This window comes from Numenius arquata, chromosome W (assembly GCF_964106895.1).
Source record: "Numenius arquata chromosome W, bNumArq3.hap1.1, whole genome shotgun sequence".
NCBI lineage: Eukaryota > Metazoa > Chordata > Aves > Charadriiformes > Scolopacidae > Numenius > Numenius arquata.
The window spans coordinates 7,870,357-7,895,300 of record NC_133615.1 but is presented as its reverse complement, the minus strand read 5'-3'; the positions used below and the strand labels follow the sequence as shown (position 1 = coordinate 7,895,300).

General features: G+C 39.9%; 1 protein-coding gene across 1 annotated transcript in view; it reads right to left on the bottom strand.

Annotated features, from left to right (window-relative positions):
* LOC141476615 (nipped-B-like protein) overlaps window positions 1-19,613 on the bottom strand; it is a 183,703-nt gene extending 164,090 nt beyond the window's left edge. The window contains exon 1 of the mRNA XM_074165383.1: window positions 19,097-19,613. The gene's annotated coding sequence lies outside the window, so the exon portion shown is untranslated. The remainder of the gene's footprint in view (window positions 1-19,096) is intronic.
* Window positions 19,614-24,944: the final 5,331 nt, after the last annotated feature.

Here is a 24,944-nt window from a genome sequence, read left to right as displayed (position 1 = left end):
GGTCATCCCGTTATGAGAAAAATAGTTATAGCTGTTTGCATACAATCATTCACTGACAAATGAAAACGAATATGTACAAAGTAAGATGTGAAGCATGGCAGTGATATACATATATATAGAGAGATATATAGATATACATAAATATATATGTATGGCAGTACCTGCGAGGGAAAACTAAAGCTGAGCTTTGCAGTCTTCCTTGGGATGCAGGTGATATACTCACCTTTTAGAGAGGTAGCTCAATCTTTTTAGTGTGAAACAAGAACATTATTTCACAAGTCACAGGCTCATTTCAGAGATTTTCAGTTCTCTACAGCTTTGCTATTGTAGAAGGAATAGAATAAATTTGCTTTTTTTTTTTTCCAAATTGGAAATTACTTTAGCACAACGGAGACCCAGAGACTACACATCTTCAGGGGAATATTCTGGCCATACAGAAGCATTAAAAATGAAGCTTCTAGCTTCATTCACATAACATTTAATCAAAGACCAGAAGGGGCAGGCCACTCAGGAAGATTACAGAGGTGTTGCAAGGTGATGTAGGGAAAAGATTAGAAAGGCCAAAGCCCAACTAGAACTTAACCTGGCCTTAGATGTTAAGAACAATAAAAAGAATTTCTATAAATATATTAGTAACAAGAGGAGGACTCAGGAAAATCTCCATCCTCTATTGGATGTGGGAGGTAACATAGTGACAGAGGATGAGAAGGCTGAGGTACTTAATGCCTTCTTTGCCTCTGTCTTTAGTAGTAGAGTAGGTTGTTCCCTGAGTACCCAGACCCCTGAGCTAGAAAAATGGGGCGGGGAGCAGAATGAAGCCCCCATAATTCAAAGGGAGGGAACTGCTCCAACACCTGGACATACACAAGTCTATGGGGCCAGATGGGATCCACCCAAGGGTACTGAGGGAGCTGGTAGAAGTGCTCACTGAGCCATTTTCCATCATTTACCAGCAGTCCTGGCAAAATGGGGAGGTCCCAGTTGACTGGCATCTAGCAAATGTGACACCCATCCACAAGAAGGGCTGGAAGGAGGATCCAGGGAACCACAGGCCTGTCAGTCTGACCTCGGTGCCTGGGAAGGTCATGGAACAGATCATCCTGAGTGCCATTATGCAGCACATGAAGGATGCTCAGGTGATCAGGCACAGTCAGCACGGGTTCATGAGGGGCAGGTCCTGCTTGACAAACATGGTCTCCTTCTATGACAAGGTGACCCGCTTGGTGGATGAGGGAAAGGCTGTGGATATTGTTTACCTGGACTTCAGTAAGGCCTTGAACACCATTTCCCACAGCATTCTCCTGGAGAAACTGGCTGCCCATGGCTTGGATGGGAGTACTCTCCACTGGGTAAAAACCTGGCTGGAGGGCCGGGCCCAGAGAGTGGTGGTGAATGGAGTTAAATCCAGTTGGCAGCCAGTCACGAGTGGTGTCCCCCAGGGCTCAGTATTGGGGCCGGTTCTCTTTAACATCTTTATCAATGATCTGGACGAGGGGATTGAGTGCACCCTCAGTAAGTTTGCAGATGACACCAAGTTAGCTGGGAGTGTTGACCTGCTTGAGGGTAGAAAGGCTTTGCAGAGGGACCTGGACAGGCTGGCTGGATGGGCCAAGGCCAATGGGATGAGGTTCAACAAGGCCAAGTGCCGGGTCCTGCACTTGGGTCACAACAACCCCATGCAGCGCTACAGGCTTGGGGAAGAGTGGCTGGAGAGCTGCCTGATGGAAAAGGACCTGGGGGTGTTGGTGGACAGCCGGCTGAACATGAGCCAGCAGTGTGCCCAGGTGGCCAAGAAGGCCAACAGCATCCTGGCCTCTATCAGGAACAGCGTGGTGAGTAGGACTCGGGAGGAGATTGACCCCCTGTACTCGGCACTGGTGAGGCCCCACCTTGACTACTGTGTCCAGTTTTGGGCCCCTTACCACAAAAGAGACATTGAGGTGCTGGAGCGGGTCCAGAGAAGAGCAACGAAGCTGGTGAGGGGTCTGGAGAATAAGTCTTATGAGGAGAGGCTGAGGGAGCTGGGATGTTCAGCCTGGAGAAAAGGAGGCTGAGGGGAGACCTTCTCACTCTCTACAACTACCTGAAAGGAGGTTGTAGCAAGGGGGGGGGGGTCTGTCTCTTCTCCCAAGTCACAGGCAATAGGACAAGAGGAAATGGCCTCAAGTTGCACCAGGGGAGGTTCAGATTGGATATTAGGAAAAATTTTTACACTGAAAGGGTTATTAAACATTGGAATGTGCTGCCCAGGGAAGTGATTGAGGCACCATCCCTGGCGATATTTAAACGACGGGCTAACGTAGTGCATAGTGACAGGGTATAGTGATGGTTTTTTATCAGTTAGGTTGATGGTTGGACTAGATGACCTTAAAGGTCCCTTCCAACCTAGACAATTCTATGATTCTATGATTTATTACAGGCCACCTGATCAGGATGGGGAAGCTGATGAGGCCTTCTACAGACAGCTGAAAGCAGCCTCGCAATCACAGGCCTTGGTTCTCATGGGGGACTTCAACCACCCTGATATCTGCTGGGAAGGCCACACAGCCAGGCACGTACAGTCCAGGAGGTTCCTCCAGTGTATTGATGATAACTTCTTGACTCAGGTGGTGGAGGAGCCAACAAGGAGAGGTGTACTACTGGACCTAGTTCTGACAAAGAGGGACTGGTGGAGGACATTAAGGTTGGGGGCAGCCTTGGCTACAGTGATCATGAAAAGATAGAGTTCAGGATCATGGGTAGTATGTGCAAAACAACAAGTAGGACTGAAACCTTGGACTCCAGGAGGGCTAACTTTGACCTCTTCAAGAAACTGCTCAGAGAAATCCCATGGGTTAGGGCTCTGGAAGGTAGGAGGGCTCAAGAGAGCTGGATGATACTCAAATACCGCTTTCTCCAGGCTCAGGATCGGTGCATCCCTAAGAGCAAGAAAACAGGCAAAGGAAGCAGGAGACCTGCATGGTTGAGCAGGGAACTTCTGAAAAAAACTCAAGTGGAAGAAGGAAGTTTACAGTGTGTGGAAGAAGGGACTGACCACTTGGGAAGACTACAAGAACACGGTTAGAGTATGCAGGGATGAAACAAGGAAAGCCAAGGCCTCCTTGGAATTAAACCTGGCAAGGGATGTCAAGGTCAACAAGAAGGCTTTACTTCAAGTATATTGGAGGGAAAAGGAAAACGAGAAAAAGTGAGCCTGCTGTTGAATGAGACGGGTGCCATGGTGACAGAGGATGCAGAGAAGGTGGAGTTGCTGAATGCCTTCTTTGCTTCAGTCTTTACTGCTCAGGCCAGCCCTCAGGAGCCACAGACCTTGGAGGTAACAGAGAAAGCCTGGATAAAGGAAGACTTCCCCTTGGTGGAGGAGGATCAAGTTAGAGAAGAGTTAAGTACACTGGAAATCCACAAGTCCATGGGTCCTGATGGGATGCACCCACGAGTGCTGAGGGAGCTGGCAGAAGTCATTGCTGGGCCACTCTCCATCATCTTTGAAAGGTCCTGGAGAACAGGCGAGGTGCCTGAGGACTGGAGGAAAGCCAGTGTCATCCCAGTCTTCAAAAAGGGCAAGAAGGAGGACCCAGGAAACTACAGGCCAGTCAGCCTCACCTCCATCCCTAGAAAGATGATGGAACGGCTCGTTCTGGGCATCATCTCAAAGCATATGGAGGAAAAGAAAGCTATCAGAATTAGTCAACACGAATTCACCAAGGGGAAATCATGTCTGACTAACCTGATAGCCTTCTATGATGGCATGACTGGTTGGATAGATGAGGGGAGGGTGGTGGATGTTGTCTACCTTGACTTCAGCAAGGCTTCTGACACAGTCTCCCACAGCATCCTCATAGGTAAGCTTAGGAAGTGTGGATTAGAGGAATGGACAGTGAGGTGGATTGAAAACTGGCTGAAAGACAGAGCTCAGAGGGGTGTTATTAGTGGCACAGAATCTAGTTGGAGGTCTGTAACAAGTGAAGTCCCCCAGGGGTCAGTACTGGGTCCGGTCCTCTTCAATATATTCATCAATGACCTGGATGAGGGGATGGAACGTACCCTCAGCAAGTTTGCTGATGATACCAAACTGGGAGGGGTGGCTGACACACCAGAAGGCTGTGCCGCCATACAGCGAGACCTGGACAGGCTGGAGAGTTGGGCAGAGAGGAACCTGATGAAATTCAACAAGGGCAAGTGTAGGGTGCTGCACCTGGGGAGGAATAACCCCGTGCACCAGTACAGGTTGGGGGCTGACCTGCTGGAGAGCAGCTCTGAGGAAAAAGACCTGGGAGTCCTGGTGGACAACAGGATGACCATGAGCCAGCAATGTGCCCTTGTGGCCAGGAAGGCCAATGGCATCCTGGGGTGCATCAGGAAGAGTGTGGCCAGCAGGTGGAGGGAGGTTATCCTGCGCCTCTACTCTGCCCTGGTGAGGCCCCATCTGGAGTACTGTGTCTGATTCTGGGCTCCCCAGTTCAAGAAGGACAGGCAACTGCTGGAGAGGGTACAGCAGAGGGCTACAAAAATGATTAGGGGCCTAGAACATCTCTCATGAGGAAAGGCTGAGGGACTTGGGTCTTTTTAGTCTGGAGAAGAGAAGGCTGAGAGGAGATCTTATAAATGCCTATAAATACTTAAAGGGTGGGTGTCAAGAGGATGGGGCCAGTCGTCTTTCAGTGGTGCCCAGTGACAGGAGAAGAGGTAACGGGCACAAATTTGAACATAGGAAGTTCCATTTAAACATGAGGAGGACCTTCTTTACTTTGAGGGTGGCAGAGCCCTGGAACAGGCTGCCCAGAGAGGTGGTGGAGTCTCCGTCTCTGGAGACATTCAAAACTTGCATGGACACATTCCTGTGCAACCTGCTGTAGCTGGACCTGCTCTGGCAGGTCCCTTCCAACCCCATATCATTCTGTGATTCTGTGATCTCAACTCATAGTCCTTTTTTCTCTCTTTAACAGTTGCCATGGGAGACTGTAAATTAAAGCTTGCAGAACTACAAATGGCCTTCCCAGTCCACACATTTGACATAGATCTCTGCATGCTTTGGCACACATGATAATATTTTTATCTGAGGCATAAGTTTAAACTGACAGCAGTATTGTGTATAGTACTAAACTGCTATTTTACATTATCTAATATTCATTTACATTTGTTTTCCATGTTTGTATTAGAAAACTTGAGCTTTCCCCACTGCCAATTATTTTTAATGTTTACTCAAAACAAACATCCTTTTCTAGATCTTCTAAGACATTGGCTGTCAAGTAGGTATTTCTTATTTCTAAAAGATTTTAAGGCAAGTTTCCAAACATGACTCCATCCTTTTCAGTGGAAAAATATCTGGGTTATTACCCAGTCTTATATATAAGCCTTTTACACGGGTGATTATAAAAATTCTCTCAAGTTATCTGAAGCTAATTAACATTTACATTAACATACCACTGATGAGTAGTATGTTAGTAAGCTACACGAGCACTGAATTTATTAAACTATGTTCAGAATTCAGAAAGTTATTGCAAAGAAGTCACAAGTGGGAGCCTACCACTACATCTTAAGAATTAGCATTCCAGGCCACAACCCACCCCAAAAAAATACAAATGTCTTTAACTCACTGTAGGTATTTGGGCTGGATTGGCGACTAATACAATCAACAGATGCTCTCTCTAACCTCTCTCACCTTCAGAGAGGGAAGAACATCTCCCTTCAGAGGAGAGGCGACAGAATGAGCGGAAGAGAGAACTTATGGGTTGAAAAAGAAACTGAACTACTTTAATGAAATATAAATAATAAAATAATAAAAACAAAAAATAATAATATTAGTAAGAAAATAATGAAATATATACAAAATCCTTATCGAGCTCCCAAGATGACAATCATGTCACCAGCAGGCACTGGGGAAGTCCCAGACTGGACTCAGCAGTGGATGGGAATTGGATTCTGGATTCAGGAATGCACAGATCGGGATCAAAGGCAGATGAACAGACAGGGTCCTCTCTGGACGTCGGCCACCGAAGAAAGAAGAGCTGACCCCTTTGATCCCTCAGCTTTTATACTGAGCACGGGGCAGACGGGATGGAATACCCGTTGGTCAGGTTTGGGTCACCTGTCCTGTCCACTCCTCCCTGCAGGAGCGACCCCTCTACGCTCTTCCACTTCTGACCCTCCAACGGGGCAAATAACAAAATTAGCTGACCTTGGTTGTTATAGCAATAAGTATAATCAGGAGCCTCTCTGCATACCATTCCATGGTATTAACTATAAACATCAGACCTTATCTGCTAGAAGCAGCTGCTGTCTGACAACTATGCTGTTAATTTCAGAGAGTGCAGTTAGTTAGAAGAGGCTCAGCTGAAAAGTAAAATTACTGAAAAGAACATTGGTTCTGTTTTATGTCAAACCAGGACACTCACAAAGATTCATAAAATGCTTAACAATAATTTGGGGTTTGTCATAATCAACCAGAAGAATAATGCGAAGTAACTATGACAGAATCATTAAAGCTACTATTGGTCTTAATGGGGTAAAATTTTATTTACAAAATTATATATTATTTAAAGAAAAACAAAAATGCTTCTTGTGTGCACCAATTTATAATCGAGTTCAATGAATAAATATTTTACTATATTTGAATACCCTAAGATTTAGAGACTAACATATTTAAAGTCCAACTTAAATTCTAACTTATTTCAGGAAGCAAATATGTTGATATATATCAGTTTCGAGTAGTTATACCTATGTAAACCCATTGAAGGCAATGCATTTGCAGAAGTATAATTTTAAAGCATTATTTGACACACAACTCCACTAATGAACCTGTATGCAACTTGATTTACAGAATATTTGTCATAACCATACACGTGAAACTAAACTGAATTCTTTCTATTAAGGTGAATGTCATTTTACTAATAAAACCTTTAAGTTCTGTACAGCATATTTAGTGTCTTTGATAACTGATGCTATTTCTATATGGTCACTTTGAAAACTAAACTATATCTATCTCCTAATTTTTCTTTGGTTTTCATTACAAAATAACATAAGCATGTAAGCTTCATGATCATAAAACAGATGAGGGTTTTTTTCTTGCTTAAAATAATTCTCTGCATATATCTCTAACAAGCTTTATGATATCTTCTAATAGGATTTCAAAATTAGTGTATTTTACAATGAGATATTTAATCCATTTTTACTGTCCTTCCCCAAAACCTTTGTTCAAGTTTACAACTGTATCAGTAATTAGGTGCAGGTAGACCTCCAATAGTTGGGTTTTTTTTATTTTATTCAAATATCAGTCTGTCCCAAAATTCACATAGAGTTACACAAAGTCCCAGCCACATTTAGGCAGGTTGATTAGCCCAGACTCTCAAGTTACTGTGCATCAGCTGACTTTCAATAATTGCGCATATACACTTAGCCCATGAAAAACGCAAACGAATTCAACCTTCTTTAGCCAGCAATGAAACAGGGTTAAATTAAATCAAGTTATGTGCAATTACCACAGGCTACATATACACAATTGAACATTCACTGTAGCTGAGCATGCAATAACTTCAAATTGCCAGGACTTAACAAGTTATGTTGAATCTTCAGAAGTCCATCTACAGAGCTTTTTATAAGACTTCATTGGCTAATTATTTATCAAGATGCGATTAATAATTTGCTTAATCCCATATCATATGTCTACTTTGAGTCTAGAAAAAGGATTTGTCAGGAATCAACACAAACAATTACAGAAAAAGAGAGAATTCCTTTTCTGAAGTTTACTAATTCAATATAATTGTTTAACATGTCACTAAATTAAATAAGTAGCTTTCATTATTCTTCCTCCAGGTTGCAGGCTAAGATTAGAGTGTGAAGTGAAAACTGAGAACGTTTACCTTGCAATACTATGATGGCTTGTTCATGTAATGATATTTAGAGAATTACAGACAAAACAGGTTTTTTAAACTATACCATTTTTATTGCAATCCCTAAAATATTTTAATTATATTTTCCATGGTAAAAATAAATTATCTATTTCTGTAAATAACATGACTAAACTTTACATCATGCTAGATAGAACCAGAGGGACTTATTACAGTGAGTAAATATGCAGAGCTATAACTCTAAATAATATTTTATAATAGTGACCTTGGAGTGCACAGTGTGTTCCTACAACTCTCTAAAGCATTAGTCACCTAAATTATCACCAGGAAAGTTCACCTACAGCTTTGCTTCACTGTATGCCAGAACTGCCACTATTTTTGCAGAACCAAGCAACTCAACATCTGTTTTACACCTAAGCCTGGGCAAGATCCTCAGAGTAGGAAAGTCCAGTCATACACATGTTTTGAACACGCCTAACACACAAAACCGAGTACTTTGCACTGCATACTAGCCACCACCTCCATCCCTTCACTCAAAATCTTGGCAGGACAGAGGAAGGGCACTTGCTCAGGATATCAGACACCCAGATTCTAACATCCTCCTCAGTAGGCAGGAGGTTCAAACATGCATTTGTTACTATCCATTAGAGTCTTTGATCAGCTCTAAGATTTTGAGGTAGCGAGCTTTCCCTTCTCTTGTTGAAGGAGTACTACATCACAGTACAAAGAAAATTAATTAGAATAGGGAAAAAGCCTGAAAAAGAGAATATGATTATGAAATGAATTGATTTAAACTCTCTTTCAGGAGGTAAAAATATCTTCGATGTTTTATATTGACTAACCAATATGGATCCTTTGCTCAGCACCATAGGAGCTGTGAGTTCCATTTTGCATGCTCGCACATCTCAAACTTGTGATTGACACTCAGGGGCTGACCTGTTAACAGCAGTATCACAACGACAAAGTCCCTTTTTGATCTCACTCCAATTCCCTTTTATGATGCAGAAATCAAGATAATTTTTACTTACTGCACTGTGACAGATGGTTTACAAGGCAATGCTTAAAAATATATATTAAATGCATTTCCATATGGTAAAATTCATATAATTAAAAATTATGTTGAAGATCTGACTTTTAAAAAGCCTTCTAAAACAGAACATTCAACACAGAAAAGTTGATATCAACAAATACTCAAACATTACTTTTTCTGTGTATCAACTCAAAGCTTTCTAGACTTCTACCAGGAAATCCCACACCCCCCAGCTGAAAGATCACATTTGCAAAGTCAATCAAAAGTTAATAAAAGCCCCTTGCACTCAAAAACTCCGACACAGTCTCTGGATTATATAATTACGTAACATTCCCCTCCCACCTCCGGGGCCCAATCTTCATTCAGTTTACAGGAAGAATCTGCTCTGGAAATGAATCAGAGGCTATTCATAAGGCTGTAAGGTCTGTTGTAGACATGACTCTCCAACTTCGAGTAAAAATGAAAGAGAAGTATAAAGTGAAAGAGGCTGCAGATCAGATAGCAAGAACCAGAAGAATGCCGCTCTTGGGAATCTGATTTTATTTCTATTACTAATGGTAAATATTTTCACATTCCTTTCTTTCTCCATGCTCCGAAGCCATATTTATAACCAAAATTAACAAAAGCTGTTCTAATATTATCACACACATTATGGTACAAAAAAAAAAAAAAAAGTCAAGTTAATTTAAAATTCAGGTCTTACAGTTGCTCCAGTTAGACTTCCAAAGCTACAGAGACCAACTTTTGCATCTCAGTTCCCAACCTGTATGAATACATACTGTCCTCAAAAACATTAAACAAGTATTTGTGAAGCATTCCAATTACAATACACATCACAGAAAAGCCTGTAAGGAAATTAAGAATTCTGTCTCTGGAGCACGGTTTAATGATATGAAGTGATTAAGGTACACGCTGAACACCAAAGAGAAATCAAAATATTTAATTATAGAAGACAGGACTGGAAGCAACCTCAAGAGTCTATCCCTTTCCCCAAGGCAGGATCAACAATATCTAAAGCCAATTCTAAGAGACATTAATTATAACCTGGGTTGGCTTTTTTTATTGGGGGGGTGTGAGGGGTGTTGGGTTGTTGGGTTTTTTTTAAATCTCTATTAAGGAGGCTACATTCATACCACACAGTCAGTGAAACAGGCATCCTGTTGTAAGAAAAAATAGTGACGACAGACTTAAAGACTACCACAATACATTCACAAAGATACCAAATGCAGACTACGCAGGTAATCTGAATTACAAAATTCCCTATCGTTCGCTCTTACAAGAGGTATTCCACATTTCTGAGCTTTTTTTTTTTCCTACTTGATTTCCTCAGAATAAAACAAACAAAAAAAAAAATAATAATCAAACAACAAATTCCTGTGTGTGAAATAATGCTTCTTTGCCCAGCCAATCCTCATTTTGTTCTTCTGGCTTCTCAGGCAATTTGTTCTTCTTCCCCTCTTTGGTCTCTCTTAGTACATACTTCCCACCCATTCCCATCCCTAAACTGTTTCCCTTGACTGTACACCCGATTCCAGAGTACCCTTCTGTCTCAGTTTCTTGCTAAGGCTGTTTCACAGCTCTTCCTGTATCTTCACTAAGGACACTTGTATCTGCCCCACCAGCTCTTTTATCCAGCCCTCTCAGTTCAGTCATTACTTCTTTTGGAACTCCAAGCTCCTACTCTCCTCCCAATTCCTGCCCTTCAAACTCCCATTCCCTCCCCATCTGTGTAAGTCTGGTTCCAGCCCACCACTCTTCTCTATAGGTTCACCCTTCCAGCCACCTGCAACCTCAGTTCTTGTCTTTTCCACATTCAAACAAATCAGCACTGTGGATAAGCAGGGAATTGACACCAGAAAACTAAGAGTCTGTACCACATCTCACTGCTTAGAACCATACTTATTAGGAAAGTCCTGTTGCACATATAGAGTTTTTCAACTTTAATGCCTACAATTAGAGAAGTCAGCTAATTTTTCAGACACTAATAACTTGCCCAATTTTTGGACAGATTTTTGAATGGCAACAAAATGCACATCCCTAATGCACTCCCTCGATACACCGGAGGGACGGGATGTCATTCAGAGGGACCTGGACAGGCTCGAGAGGTGGGCCCAGATGAACCTCATGAGGTTCAACAAAAGCAAGTGCAGGATTCTGCACCTGGGAAGAAACAATCCTCAGTATAAATACAGCCTGGGGGATGAGGTGTTAGAAAGCAGCCCTGAGGAAAGGGACTTGGGGGTGCTGATGGACGAGAAGCTGGACATGAGCAGGCAATGTGCTCTCGCAGCCCAGAAGGCCAATCACATCCTGGGCTGCATCAAGAGATGTGTTGCCAGCAGATCCAGAGAGGTGATTCTGCCACTTTACTCTGCTCTGGTGAGACCTCACCTGGAGTACTGTGTGCAGGTCTGGAGCCCTCAATATAGAAAGGACATGGACCTGATGGAGCGGGTCCAGAGGAGGGCCACCAAAATGATCAGGGGGCTGGAGCACCTCTCCTATGAGGACAGACTGAGGGAGCTGGGGTTGTTCAGCCTGGAGAAGAGGAGGCTCCGGGGAGACCTCATAGCGGCCTTCCAGTACCTGAGGGGGGCCTACAGGAAGGCTGGGGAGGGTCTGTTTACAAAGGCCTGCAGCGACAGGACGAGGGGCAATGGTTTTAAGCTGGAGAAGGGGAGATTTAGATTGGATATTAGGAAAAAGTTCTTTACCATGAGGGTGGTGGAACACTGGAACAGGTTGCCCAGGGAGGTGGTTGAGGCCCCTTCCCTTGAGATATTCAAGGTGAAGCTCGATGAGGCCCTGGGCAACCTGGTCTAGTTGGGGGTGTCCCTGCTGACTGCGGGGAGGTCGGACTAGATGACCTTTGGAGGTCCCTTCCGGCCTGGACCAATCTATGAATCTATGAATGCAAAAAGTCACCTCACTCAAATTTACGTTCCTCTCCCAAAGAATGGGGGTGTTTGAATGACTTGAAGAAAAGGTCAGAAATTATTTTTTTAAACATTTTTTTTCTCTAGCATGACCCTTAGGAGCCAGTGAACTGTTTTGGCTTTAAGCTTTTTAAAACAGTCAGTCGATAAAGGGCAGTCACCCAGCATGGAAGATTTCAGCCCAAATGACTGAAGTTTATCAAAGTCAGAAGTAAAATCAGTGCCTTTAAATAGTAAGTGTCAAGAAACTGAGAGGAGTCACTACCAGTCTCACCTATACAAAACAAGCAGGGAGAAACATGCATTCTTAAAGTTGACTAGCAACTCTGTTAAGCAATGTTTCAATTGCTTATAACCGCCAAATTTTAATAGGATACACTGAAGTTTTTCTATGTTACAGGTTATGCCTCAACAAGAGCTTTTAAGGAACCTGTCAGGAAGAACCAATCATCGCTGAGAATGCTAATAGAAGAAAATTCATTTCCCATTATTAACAAAAAAAAAACCCAAAAAACACCACACACACTAAAACCTAGCATCCACTGTAGTAAAAAGCAATCATTTCTCCTTAGTTTGAACTAGGAATTTAACAGACAAATCATCAGGCAGATTTTTAATTTCCCCTTCAGAAAATGAAACTGAAGTTAAACTGATTTTAGATCTCGACAAAGCACTGTCCATGAGTTCTCACCAGTCTTAAGAGTCTTATCAAAATTTTCCCAGCTTTTAGACTGCAAAAAACACATTCCAGCTTATTTTTTCTACAGCTGCTAAGGTAGTTGCTGTATGCAGTATCTGATGAGGGCTCCCCCCATCATTAATATCCAGAAAGCATATCTGAAGAAAAAGCAGAAGCAACATATCTGAATGGAAAATAACATACAAGACAGTGGGACAGTCTCTACAAAAACCTAAGACCTGAAAATAAAATTTCAGAGACAAAGTATGTGTAACCTCATCCTTTCTGAGTACCTGGTTACCTGATTGTTAGTTCAAACATGAGAGACAGGGGTTGCACTATCACAGACACGTGTTTACATTCAGGGAGCTTGATAAATTACATTATAAGAAAAGAGAGAAAAGGTTAGAACTATAAAACCAAGTGTTAAAGTATTGAGAAATATCAGAATTACAGTTGCTTACACCTACAATTGAGTCCCTTGTACATTACAATAATCATTCATTAAAAGATCAAATATTGGTTTTGTTATTCACAGGATCTCTGCCTCATATATGGCACATAACATGTGTCTTGAAACAAATCAGAGTTACACAGTAAAAGGAGATGCCTTCTTTGGAACTTTATACTTTTTTTACTAAGGAATTTGAATAAAATGTAGTTAATAAATTCAATCAATTAAAAAGAGTTTCCCATCCAAGATATCTTTTGCTGGAAACTGAGTTTGTAAAAAAACAACTCTTTTTTAAAAAAATTTAAAAAAAAAAAAAAAGTCTACCTGTTCCATAATATACCTACAGCCTCTGGGTCATGCCTAGAAGATACGATTAGAACATAAAAAGTCATATGAAGGAGGAAAAGCTCAAGAACTTCTTTGATACAAATCAGGCATTTGAACCTGGACTTCCTACTTCCCAAAAGCAGTGCTCTGGCTAGCAACATACTACACCCCTGAACAGTCTTGCTTTCCTAACTGAGCTGTACAGCAGCTGGACAACAGACTGACGTTGCGATGAAATGGTCTGACCACTAGGCTGCAGAGGTTTCCATTCAACCAATTTACATCAACTGCAACAATTACCAGTTTAAGAGGCAGTTTTATCCTTAACAGCCAATAACCAATGCTTAGGATACTCTCCAGGGTTGCTAGTTCCTGCTGGAAGTTAACAGTAACATTTTGAATTTCTGTCTCCAACACTGCAGGCAAGCCATTTAATTACTTGCAGGATTTGGGTTGTTATCTAGTTGTTCTCTCTGTTCTTCCTGATAAAGTTTAAGAGATTTTTGTTTCTTCACAATATGGAGGATGATTCTTTTTAATTTTTCCGAACAGGAAATCTATTCTTGTCCAGCTCTTGGCATTATCAAGACAGCTGAAACTGAATAGATGTTTAAGGCCATCAACGAAAACCCCTACTATACTTCTTAGGAATCCACCATGAGAAACAATGAGCCTGATATGTTGAAATGCAGGGCACTCACAGACACAAATAAAGTCAAAGAAAACGTTATGAACTTCCTAAGTGCTGTAAAGTAACTAAAAATATCAAGAATAAAGCATGTCGAATTACACAAGATTTATAAGCAATTTTCTAACTCACTATTTGACTCAGTTTCAGTCTGAATGGAAATAACATTTTACAGATGTGAAAAAAATAATCTCTAATATTTGTGAAGTGCAGATATGTATTTTGAGATAATTCCTACAAATGACTAGATGAAATGAACACATCAGCATTCATGAATGATTTGGATGGTATACAGCAGGCAATAAAGCAGTAGGCTGCACACTAAATGACAAAGAAAAACAAACATATCAACTAGGTTATAACAGCATGCCAGTCAGCTATGATTTCCCATGCACTGTATGAGGCATTGAATTGGGACAACGAGGGTAAGGGAGAAATACAGTAATGTAGTTAAAGGCCCAACATATGGAGAAAGGGGCTGGATTACGTTTGTTTCTGCAATCTTAGTCTGCTGTTTCCTTATCCGAGTCCCTGACTTTGCAGCCTAGCATTTTTTAACAGTGTTCCTGTAAAAGGCATTGCATGTTCACACATACACACTCCTGCAAGAAACAAAGTGCTTCAAGCCATAGCAATAATCTGAAAAATGATAATATCCACCCATATAAAAAAATTTGAGATCTGATTGGAAAACCACTTAGAACCGATACACATACTAAAAAGCAATATAAATAAACTTTTCTAGAATTTTTTTCCTTAGTTTAACATGAAAAATGTTCTTTAATTTTAATTTTTTTTTTTAGTTATTTGCATGAATCAAGTAGTCACCTTCAAGTACAGTATCAACAACTGTGTTTAATTTGACTGGAATTCCTTTTAGTTCCTACATACAGTTGGGCCAATATCCTTTATTCCCTCCCTTTTGCTAGTGAAATTTTCCATAGCGAACAGTAGGTACAGGAAGTGAGACACATCAGTCCTGCACAATCTCCTCAAACACAATTTCCTCACTCCTGAGGCGCAGCAGATGTCAATATAAAGCACTTCTCTCTCAGATAATTTGGAGGACAGGATCAGCTACGAAGAAGTATGCATGTAACACTAATAAAATAAAAACACAAATATAGCTGAATTATATTAAAGATTTTTAGAATACAAGCCTTTAACAACTGCCATTTCAAAAGGACTTTTTTAGATTATTAGACGATTACTGTACACAGTTATTAGCAATAATACACACATAACACCAATTTCAAGCATTTCCTTGTAGGTATCTCTGTGCAATTGAGTGCTCATTAATGCTGATGATTCAAAATCAGAAGCTAACCCAACCAGTACTACTTCTAATAAAGGCATATGAAAGGTAAAATTGAAAATAAGCAGTATCATATTGAAATGGACAGTTTTTTCAAGTGTTAAATATTTCTAGTGATGTATTTTGTGACACTAAATAGCTGTTCTAACACTGGATAATCCACCACACACATACCAGACACCAAACTCTAAAGTTATCACTCATATTTTTCCAATTAAGTATGCCCATAAATGCTGTCAAAATGTCTACACATTGATGAATATTATATACTTTAGAATAATTCCTACAAAGCATAAATTTCTGAATTTGAAGACTTAATTTCTTTCCTACGTCTATTCAGACTAGAAGTATATTTTTTCCTTCTAGTTACTAGCAATTGTCCACTAACTTTGCATTTCTTGTGCAATAGTTATGAAATGTTAATATAAACTTAATACCATGACTTTAACACTTTGTAATATAATACACACATAGAAGTACCACGCTTGCCACTGAACACACAGAAAACTGCAATAGGAAACTTGTTATACCAATTCCTGGCTCAAATCAATTCACACCTTGACTATTTTTCATCTAGTGTCCTTCAAAATATAATCTATTTATATTATAGAAGAATATATACATGAAACATTTAGGATTAAGGCTGTATTACCTTAATCATCATATAAGCACAACAAAAAACCATAGTCATTTCCTTGGGTCAGAACCATCTATTGCCTTGATTCTGCAAGAAGAGTCGTATGAACATTAATGTACATGGAGTCTCAAACATGCAATGAGGTTGCACAGGGGTACACATACTCTTATGTAGAACAGGGATCTGCAAATGGTTTTAGTGGTATAATTTTGCTTCTCTGATCCCATGTTGTTGCTCCTAAATCAAAGTGCAAAAAATGTTTAAAAAAAAAGTACAAAACCAGCTTTAAAAGATAGCAAAGGCTAAAAAAAAAAAAAAAGAAGAAATAAAACCTGTACACAGGAAACAAAAGTGTACAAGGTAGTCAAAAGCACAAAATAAAAGATAATAATAAGAAAATATTTTCCTCTTTCAGTTAAAATAATTGTTACAACTAACACATCGATAATAATAAATTTTGTATTTCTATAACATGAATAAAATCACTACATCCTCCTTAAGCAGCTAGCTCTTATGATAAACAGCAGACCAGTATAAACTCCTAACGTTGGGGAAAAAGGAGTACGAAAGTGACAGTCCTGCTTCACACACGCACTCTTAGATGTGCTAAAAATACAATCTAAATTAAAAATAAGTCATCTTATAAACATTTCCATATTAAGTATTTCTGTATGCTAAAGATATTTTTCTGAGAAAAAGTCATTTACAACTACATAAACTGTGATAATACAACTAATTCAGGATTAGCCACATATGGCTCAGAGGAACAAAACAAAACAAAAATAACCCCACCTCATTACAAGTTACAAACAGACAGCATCTTAAATTTCCTTTTATAAATATGCCTATTTTTCAGACCAATAAAGTTCATGCTTTCTGATTAAAGGAGAAGAAAAAAGTAAAAAAGTAAAAAAGTAAAAAAGTAAAAAAGTAAAAAAGTAAAAAAGTAAAAAAGTAAAAAAGTAAAAAAGTAAAAAAGTAAAAAAGTAAAAAAGTAAAAAAGTAAAAAAGTAAAAAATAGATAATAAAAAGATAAACTTGCCAGGAACTACATAACCACAGTAGCTTATTTCCTGCTCTTATCTGGTATATTTAAAGCAAACCTGAAATGAAAAATCACTCAGAGAAGTTCACTACTATTAGCTTAACAAACCCATTTTTTTTTAAATGAGCTGTTTGAAACAGACGACAAAAGAAACGCTCGAGCTCATGTCACTTCCTGATGATGAAAACTACCTAAAAACTACAACTACTTCTGCACAGTCCGTCCTTTCTTGTAAAGCAGTTACACTCGGCCTCTATGCATGCTACAGACCAAAAGAAAACAGTAATTGAGCTACATCCAGAGACAGGGAGAGTTAGAGACAACTAGTGGCTCCCTCTGCAATTCACAAAGTTTAAAAATTAAAAGCTGCTTTTTCGAAGTGTAAATGATTCCTCTCCACGTAGATAGGCCTGAGGCCCTGTTGCAAACAGCGTCTAACAGGACCAGGCAGCACAAAGACAAGAACGGGAGATTAGTGGGAGGGAGGGAGGCCGGGATTGGGGCTCAGCAGGATCTTCAGGCTTTTTAAAATTCAAACGGCTCCCTGACCAATACAAATCACGGACACGCTACTGACTACGACACGGATTTACAGCATTAAAAACACACCTTCTACGTGACAGCTATATTAACTTCACCCTTTTAAACATACATCAGGCACTCAGAGACCCGATAGCACAGTTTATATGACTCTAAACACAATATACCAGAAAGTTACTTTATTAGATACATTAACCCCTTATTATTACAATAGATCTGCCTGAACAACTAAAAAACCTACTGAAAAAAAACAGAAAAAGTATGTAATATTGATACTTGTTTGCCATTTACAAATGTCCTTTCTATATGGAAGATGAAACTTGGCATCTTAAAATTTCCCTGAATTATGTAATTTCTGTAGGAATATTTTTATTAGTTCACAGTGTTTGTTTTAAATCTATCTCAATTTTTAATAACACTCTCAACTCTACCACACAATAAATCCAATATTTACTTTACTGTAAATTAGCTACCATTTATAAATAAAGACCTGACACTGAATCAACCTTCATTTACAAAACACATTTGATATGTTAAAATGACACCTAATTACATATTCAAACAACATGGACACAAACAGCCGATTACAACCTCAGGATCTTGATATGGCCCGACAAGTAAGGATGACACTTTTTAAGCGTTCCTCACTTTTCACTTAATTAAATTCACTCTTGATTCTCAAGTACTTAGGGTAAGATCTCATGTTTACCTTGGCCCCTGAAATGTCATAAACGTAGCACTTGAAGCACAGCCTCTCTCCCGTTTTCTGTTTGTTAAGAGAATAAAATAGTATTCCGTCTGAATTTAGTATTCCTGTAATGTATACAGCACATGAACATTGAGATTGTGTGGAGTGCCTGAAACAATATGCTTGTCTATCTATATTTCCTGGGTCTGCAGGTGTCCGTGTTGTGTCAATCATCCCACATGCACTAGTTTTATGCTATAAATATACTAAGTGATTAACACACTAATCAATCGCTATATTATTTAGAGATTAAACTTTTACACGTTATAAATCCATGCAAATTCGAACTTTTGAATGTTCAGAAGAGTTGGTTAGAAGGAGAAGGTAATAGCGAAGAGAGCTGGTATTTTTGCTTCTGAGTATTTACATTGTCTCTCTTCCCCTATTCCTCCACTTATTCCTTCCCCACTTCAGAGGGCTGTCCACGCTAGGACCTTCCTTCCTTGCCCTGGTGAAGTTGTAAATATGGCAAAGGATCAGCACACATTTGCGGCTAAATGTATTGTTTCCTCCTCCTCCCGCTCCTCTCCGAGTTGAGGCCTGTCACTGAGAAGCCACTTCGCCTTTCTAATCCCCGAGCTAGAGTAAAGGCGCTGGCCGGCAGGCCTCTGCTCTCCACCAGGCCTAGGCCTCCCGGCAGCCCGGGAGGAACCAATCTCCTCCGCCAAACCCGAGCGAGCAGGAAAGAGGGCTAAGAAATAAACACCTCTGGTTACCACTTATTCCCCTCTACCCCAGATAACAGCTAATCCCCTCTGCTCCCGGCAGCGCTAGGCCCCCTGGATTGGGAGGCTCGGCCCGCTGCCGGAGAGGGCAGGGAGGGGAAGGGGAGACAAGGAGGGGGGATTACCTGAGCAAATCGGCGTTGGAATCCAACGAGAATCCGAGAGAGGGGGAGAGAAATCCGTCCCCTCCCTCCTCAGAGGAGCCGCCGCCGCTGCTAGGCCGCCGCCACCGCGGAGCAGGAGGGGAAATAATATAACAACAATAATCCGGGCTGGGAGGGGGGCTGACTCCTCTTCCGTCTCCTCCTCAGTGCAGCGAACATGTAGAGCTGGGGGGTGAGCGGCCGAGACAAATCCCTTCCCCTTGAGCCTGCTTCACATCAACCCAGACCGAGCCGAACCGGTTCTGAGACACACACCGAGCCGCAAGGGGAGCCGCCGCTCCCTCCGTTTATGCAAGTGCAAAAGGGTGGGGGAGGTGGCAGCCTGGGCACAGTGAATCAGTACCGAGCGGGGGAGAGGGGGGGAAGAAGAGGGGGAGGAGAAAGGAAAGGAAAGGAAAGGAAAGGAAAGGAAAGGAAAGGAAAGGAAAGGATCGGATCCTGTGTGTGTCTCTCGCTCCCTCAGAACAAAATGCCGACCGGAAGTGCAGCTGCAGGAATGACTCCCTCCACCGGCGCCAAACACCAACAGCCTCCCCCCTTCCCTCCGCTGCCTCCTCACTCGCTCAACCAGCGTCGCTTCCGCCTCCGCTATTGCGTTGTTCCACACCGATCCCCTCCCAGCTCCACTGCAGCTGAAGCAGCTCCCTCCGCCTTGCCTCGCCTGGTAGCGACGAGTACAACTGAGTCTCTCCCCTTCTCCACCCCTTCAGCTGCTGCCTGAGTTTCTCTTTTTTCTCCCCTTCTGGTGCGCGGATCAAGACCGGAGTTTACGCTTAGGCCTGCGCTGAGAGGAAGGCAGCCGATGATTTGTGATGAAGTGGCCGTTGAAAAAAAAACCACACGCTTTGGGGGTTTATTTTTGCCTTCCTTAAGGATGGTGGGGAGGAGAACTGCAAAATGCCACCTCGCAGGAGGCAGACTTAAAAAGGCATCTTAAAATGAACCCACAAAGGTGGCAGTCCCATCTCCCCCGTACCCCAGTGGATGAGATGTGTCAGACCTGGGACACTTGCTGGAGTTACTGTTGTCGTTCATGTCTGTCTCTGTGAGTGTAAATAGGCTGCAGCGCAGGAACTGAAACACACGATGCTGAAAGCATTGCCGGGGTGAGGAATTTCCAGGTGGACGTACTGAACTGGAGTGACTTTTAAAAACAACCTTTTTGGATGAGCACGGGGGAAAATGCTGATGTTCAGATGAAATGCCCTTTGCTGGAGGCTGATGCTCACCACCACCACCAGATTTACTGGAAATATTTTAATTGTGGGTTGCAAAGGAGTGTTTGGTGAAAGAATGCACTAGTCTGATTTTCTGGTTTTCCTCTGTACAGGTAAAACTGAATAATCATAGAACAGGATAATAGCGTTTATATCTGATGAATTAACTATGTCTTTTCCCACTCATGTCATTTTGCTCCTCAGTACTCGGACAAAAATCCTTTGATTTTTAGAGGAAGCCTTCCTTGTCTGTGGACTTCGGGATTCAGCCATACAGTTGGACACAGCTAGCTTTAAATACCCTGTGACATAGAAACATACCCTTTCAGCTCTGGATGGATATTATTTGCACAAAGGGATAATATCTTACACCAATGCACTTGAATCTTTCCAAGTCTTAAGATTTCCTGAATAATGCTCTAACTTTAATACAGATTTAAAATACCTCTCTCAAGCTTATTAAAGAACTATCACATTTGTAATGTTGGATGAATCAAAGTTCGTTTTACAAGTGTATGTGGTTTTCTTTGAAAGTACAGAAATGAAGATGGCACTGGAGAATATGGTGATTCAGTGCTGGAAATATTGATATATAATGGGTACATGCTCGTGTAAGTTTAATGGAGACAGAGTAAACTGGGCTCTGAAAGAAATGCATTATATACCTTTGTTCCAATCCTATAATTGTTTATTCATTCACAGCTTCAAGTTATCCATTTGAAATGAAGATAAATAATTGGTGTAGTAAATTAAGTATGTTCATAAGTCTTTGTGCTTAATTTAATACAGTGCAACTCTGTAAGTCAAGGGGGAAAATATTTATCCTCTTCTTTTGGTAACAAACTAAAGATTAATAAACAACCTATTTAGAGTTCACATTCACATATGTATGTGGACATATACACCTATGAATTCAAAGGAAAATGTGATTCTAAAATAACAAAGTTGGCCCAGGAATACTACTTCAATCTACTTCTAACTGACTGTTACCAATTCATGTTGATGGAGTCTTTATGTGATTTTAGTAACTTATTTATATAAATTTTTTTTCTTAATTGGTGATTTAGTGTGTAAATAAAATGTAAATACTGAAATTTTGCTTTTCAAATGCCAGGTGTCTTCCATATCAAATATGGTTTAGTCAGTACAAACATCATGGTAAGACACAACACCTATTTGACTACTTTGTTTCTGTTGGAATTTTCCAGTGAGAATGTCACTGGACCATTTTATGCTTTTAAAATCCCATTCAACTAAAAGAATTTGTAGAAATGGCTATTTTGGCTGAGTACTATTATATTATTAAGAGTTATTATCTGCACAAGAAAACAACTTATTTAAGTCATTAGTTGTTTTAGAAGGTGGTGCTGTAACACGTGAGCAAATCAGAGTCATTTTTTTTCATTAAGGAAAATTAAATACTTAAATATATTTTATTCCATTAGATATTACTGTAATCCACTTTTAAAAAGGAAAGTGCAAATTCTTCAGTTGCATTCAGACAAGTGGTTCCTTGTATTCCTTTTGTCTTCAAAGGTCCACTCACAACAATTTATTGCAGAATGAAGGCTCACTATGTTCCTAACAAATATTTTAGTATGCATGGAGTTCATCTCATTATGCCTGAAATGGCCAGAAAAAGGGATGAAAGCAAGTATTTCAGAATATTGCCAGAAAGCATATAAAAAGATACTTTAAACCTTATTTCTGTTCCAGACCTTAGTCATGGGGTGGAGGTGGTTCTAATCTGTATGGGAGGAGCTATGCAGTCATACAACCATGACTGTGGCACACTAAGGAGTGTACACTGCACTGAACAAAGCTGGTGGCAGTGCAAAGGAAGGCAAGGCTCTCTGAATTCCCCTGACAAATCCACACCTATATAGTCCTGAAAATAAACTGCAAGTTTCAGGATAAAGCTTTAGAACCTAATCCTGCTCCCTTTGATATCAAGGGAGAATGTGTCTTTTGCCCTAAATGAATGACTGGGTTCACATATTTGCACAGTTATTCTGAGACTATTTTATTATTCTTCAAAGAGAACCAATAATTCAGTATTTTTAGTGTAACTTTAAAAGGCAGGAATTAATGATCTTCATGCAGACTACTGTTTTTAAAACGTATTTCTCAAGCAATTTTCACCAAAAAAAATGTTAAGTTGTAGGTACCTCTCTTGCTGCTGTTTACAACTGTGTACTGAGATGAAAAGCTCTCTAGTTATAAAGACAGTATACATGTGTACACTGTTGAAAATAGTGAAGAGACCTCTTTGCCCTTTTCATTCTGATGTTAACTTCCCTGATAGCTACATGTTATTCAGCTTCATAAATTATGGACAGCACGTAATATTACAGTAAAAACACACCTGACACCAATGTTTTCTTAGAGGTTGCTTGTTGTCATTTGATTTTTTCTATAGAATGAATGAAAAATGTATTGTTCTTTTCCATTTTTGTCTCTTTAAAGTCTGGTATAACATACAGGTACCTGTCATTTTAAGTTGTTAATGGGATGCACAAACACTGTTATAGTTACCTGTTAGTAATTTATAGGTAGTATGTATTTCTGGGCAGAATTTTTAAATAAATGTGATGTGTCAGTAAAATATATAAGAAATTAACATTATGATGGTATATATACTTTTTTTTTTAAATAATTGAAAGGAACTCAGCTCATTATCTGAATGTAATATAGTAATGCAGTCATATAGTTATCATCCTAAATTTAAGTATTCAAATGATTCGTAATCTGATGTTAAGGCTGGACTACAACAGCAAATAGGAAGAATGTAATGATGAATGCTGTATCACAAGTAAGATAAAGTTATGTTCTTTGCATTGACTTACTTTAATTCAAAGGAGCAAATAATAGCACCATGTAATTAATTCACTGGGGAATATTCATCATGAGAAGTAAGCAACCTAAATATCAGATGAGGCCTTCAGTGGTACAGGTAAAATAAAAAAACGAGGAAGCCTGCAGATTGAGGAGTAAAATAGGTACTTGCTCTAAATTTACAACTTGATGGTGACTACTGATTTTTTTCCCCTCTGGTAAGCCAGATGGAGGTTTGTTTTGTTGTTTGTTTGTTTGTTTGTTTGTTTTTAATTGTAATTATTTAGTATAATTTACCAACATATGGAATGAAATAATACTATTTAGTTTTTTAATTTTTTCTAAGTGACTAACTTGCACTATCTCTACCATGTTAAGAATGAGTTTCTGTTTGTATGAAGAAGGGATATGAATTCTATGGCAGATATATCTTTTAAAATGTATACCTGTAAAAAACAGTTCTCTATGGAGGAAAAATGATAGAAGACAAAGCTCTAGTACTTTCATTTGAATGTTACAGTCAGTTTTTTAATATGCAAGGCACTAAGGATTCTGAATAAAGTTAAAATATAGATCATGTAAAATATCTAGACTATAAAATATATATAACAATAAAATACATTATATAACAGAAAAAGAGGTCAATGATAGATTACTCTGCTGGACAAGTAGACTGTCCCAGTATTGTTAAATTAGGGCTGTAAGAACAGACCTAATAACAAAGATAAATGATCAGTTATACATTATCATTGAAAGAAATCTGAAATCTGGCTAAACATGCTCTTTAGGCTCTTTTCTGTGCATTCACTCTTAGTGAACTTCAGAACGGAAGAGGGTACCACTCCTGCTATAACTTCCTGAACTTCCCACAATTTATTCTTTTTCTTTAATCTGAGCCTCATATGACTATCCTCTCAAAAGTCTTGTTTTGGACAGGCAATGGGAAAGCAACTTACTGTCATGTTTTATAATAGAGATATATAACTGCATGTCAGTTACATAACAAATCCTGTGCAAATTCATAGAAGAGCTGTGAGGGTCACTATGGATTATTTTGAGAGATTAAGATAAAAATATTCAGGCAATTTTTTTTTGCCACTTTTTAAGGTGTAAAGGTAAATCGATGCAGCTTCATGGGCCAGCAAGTTAATGTGGACATTCATCTTCTGGCAAAGGACAGAATTTAAAAATTGGCCTAATGGACTGTTGTATTCAGTGCAAGCTGAAAGCCACAGTTGTATGGATTAAAGAAATCTGAGAACATCATATCATGCTTAAAATGCCTTGCCACTCCCTTTTTAATGAACTTGCCAGTAAAAAGAAGATTTTAGAGAGATGATTATCTAAATCATGTATGCTAAAAGAGCTTCTTGGGCTTAGGCCTTTAAAAACTGCTTCTTTGAAAGAAAGCAGAACTTTTCCATTCTTCAGATACTGAAGTGTTAACCATCTCAGCCAAAAGATTCAATGGTGTCACAGAAGGAGCGATGCACTTCACTCATAAGAGAGAAGCAGCAATATATCTATTGATACAAAACAATGATTTAACAAAGTTTGATAGTAAATGCAACAGTGTTTTAACAATATTCGATGGCAAGGTGCACTTGGTTATTTACTGCATAGAGGAAAGGGTCAGACAGAATTGTCAGGGACACCCTCCCGTACGCTTGGTACACTTGGTTTTTTACTGCAATAGCCCTTGGCCTTGGCCATGGGTGGTTATCACTTGGGCAGGGTTATGGGAGATAAAGGTCAGG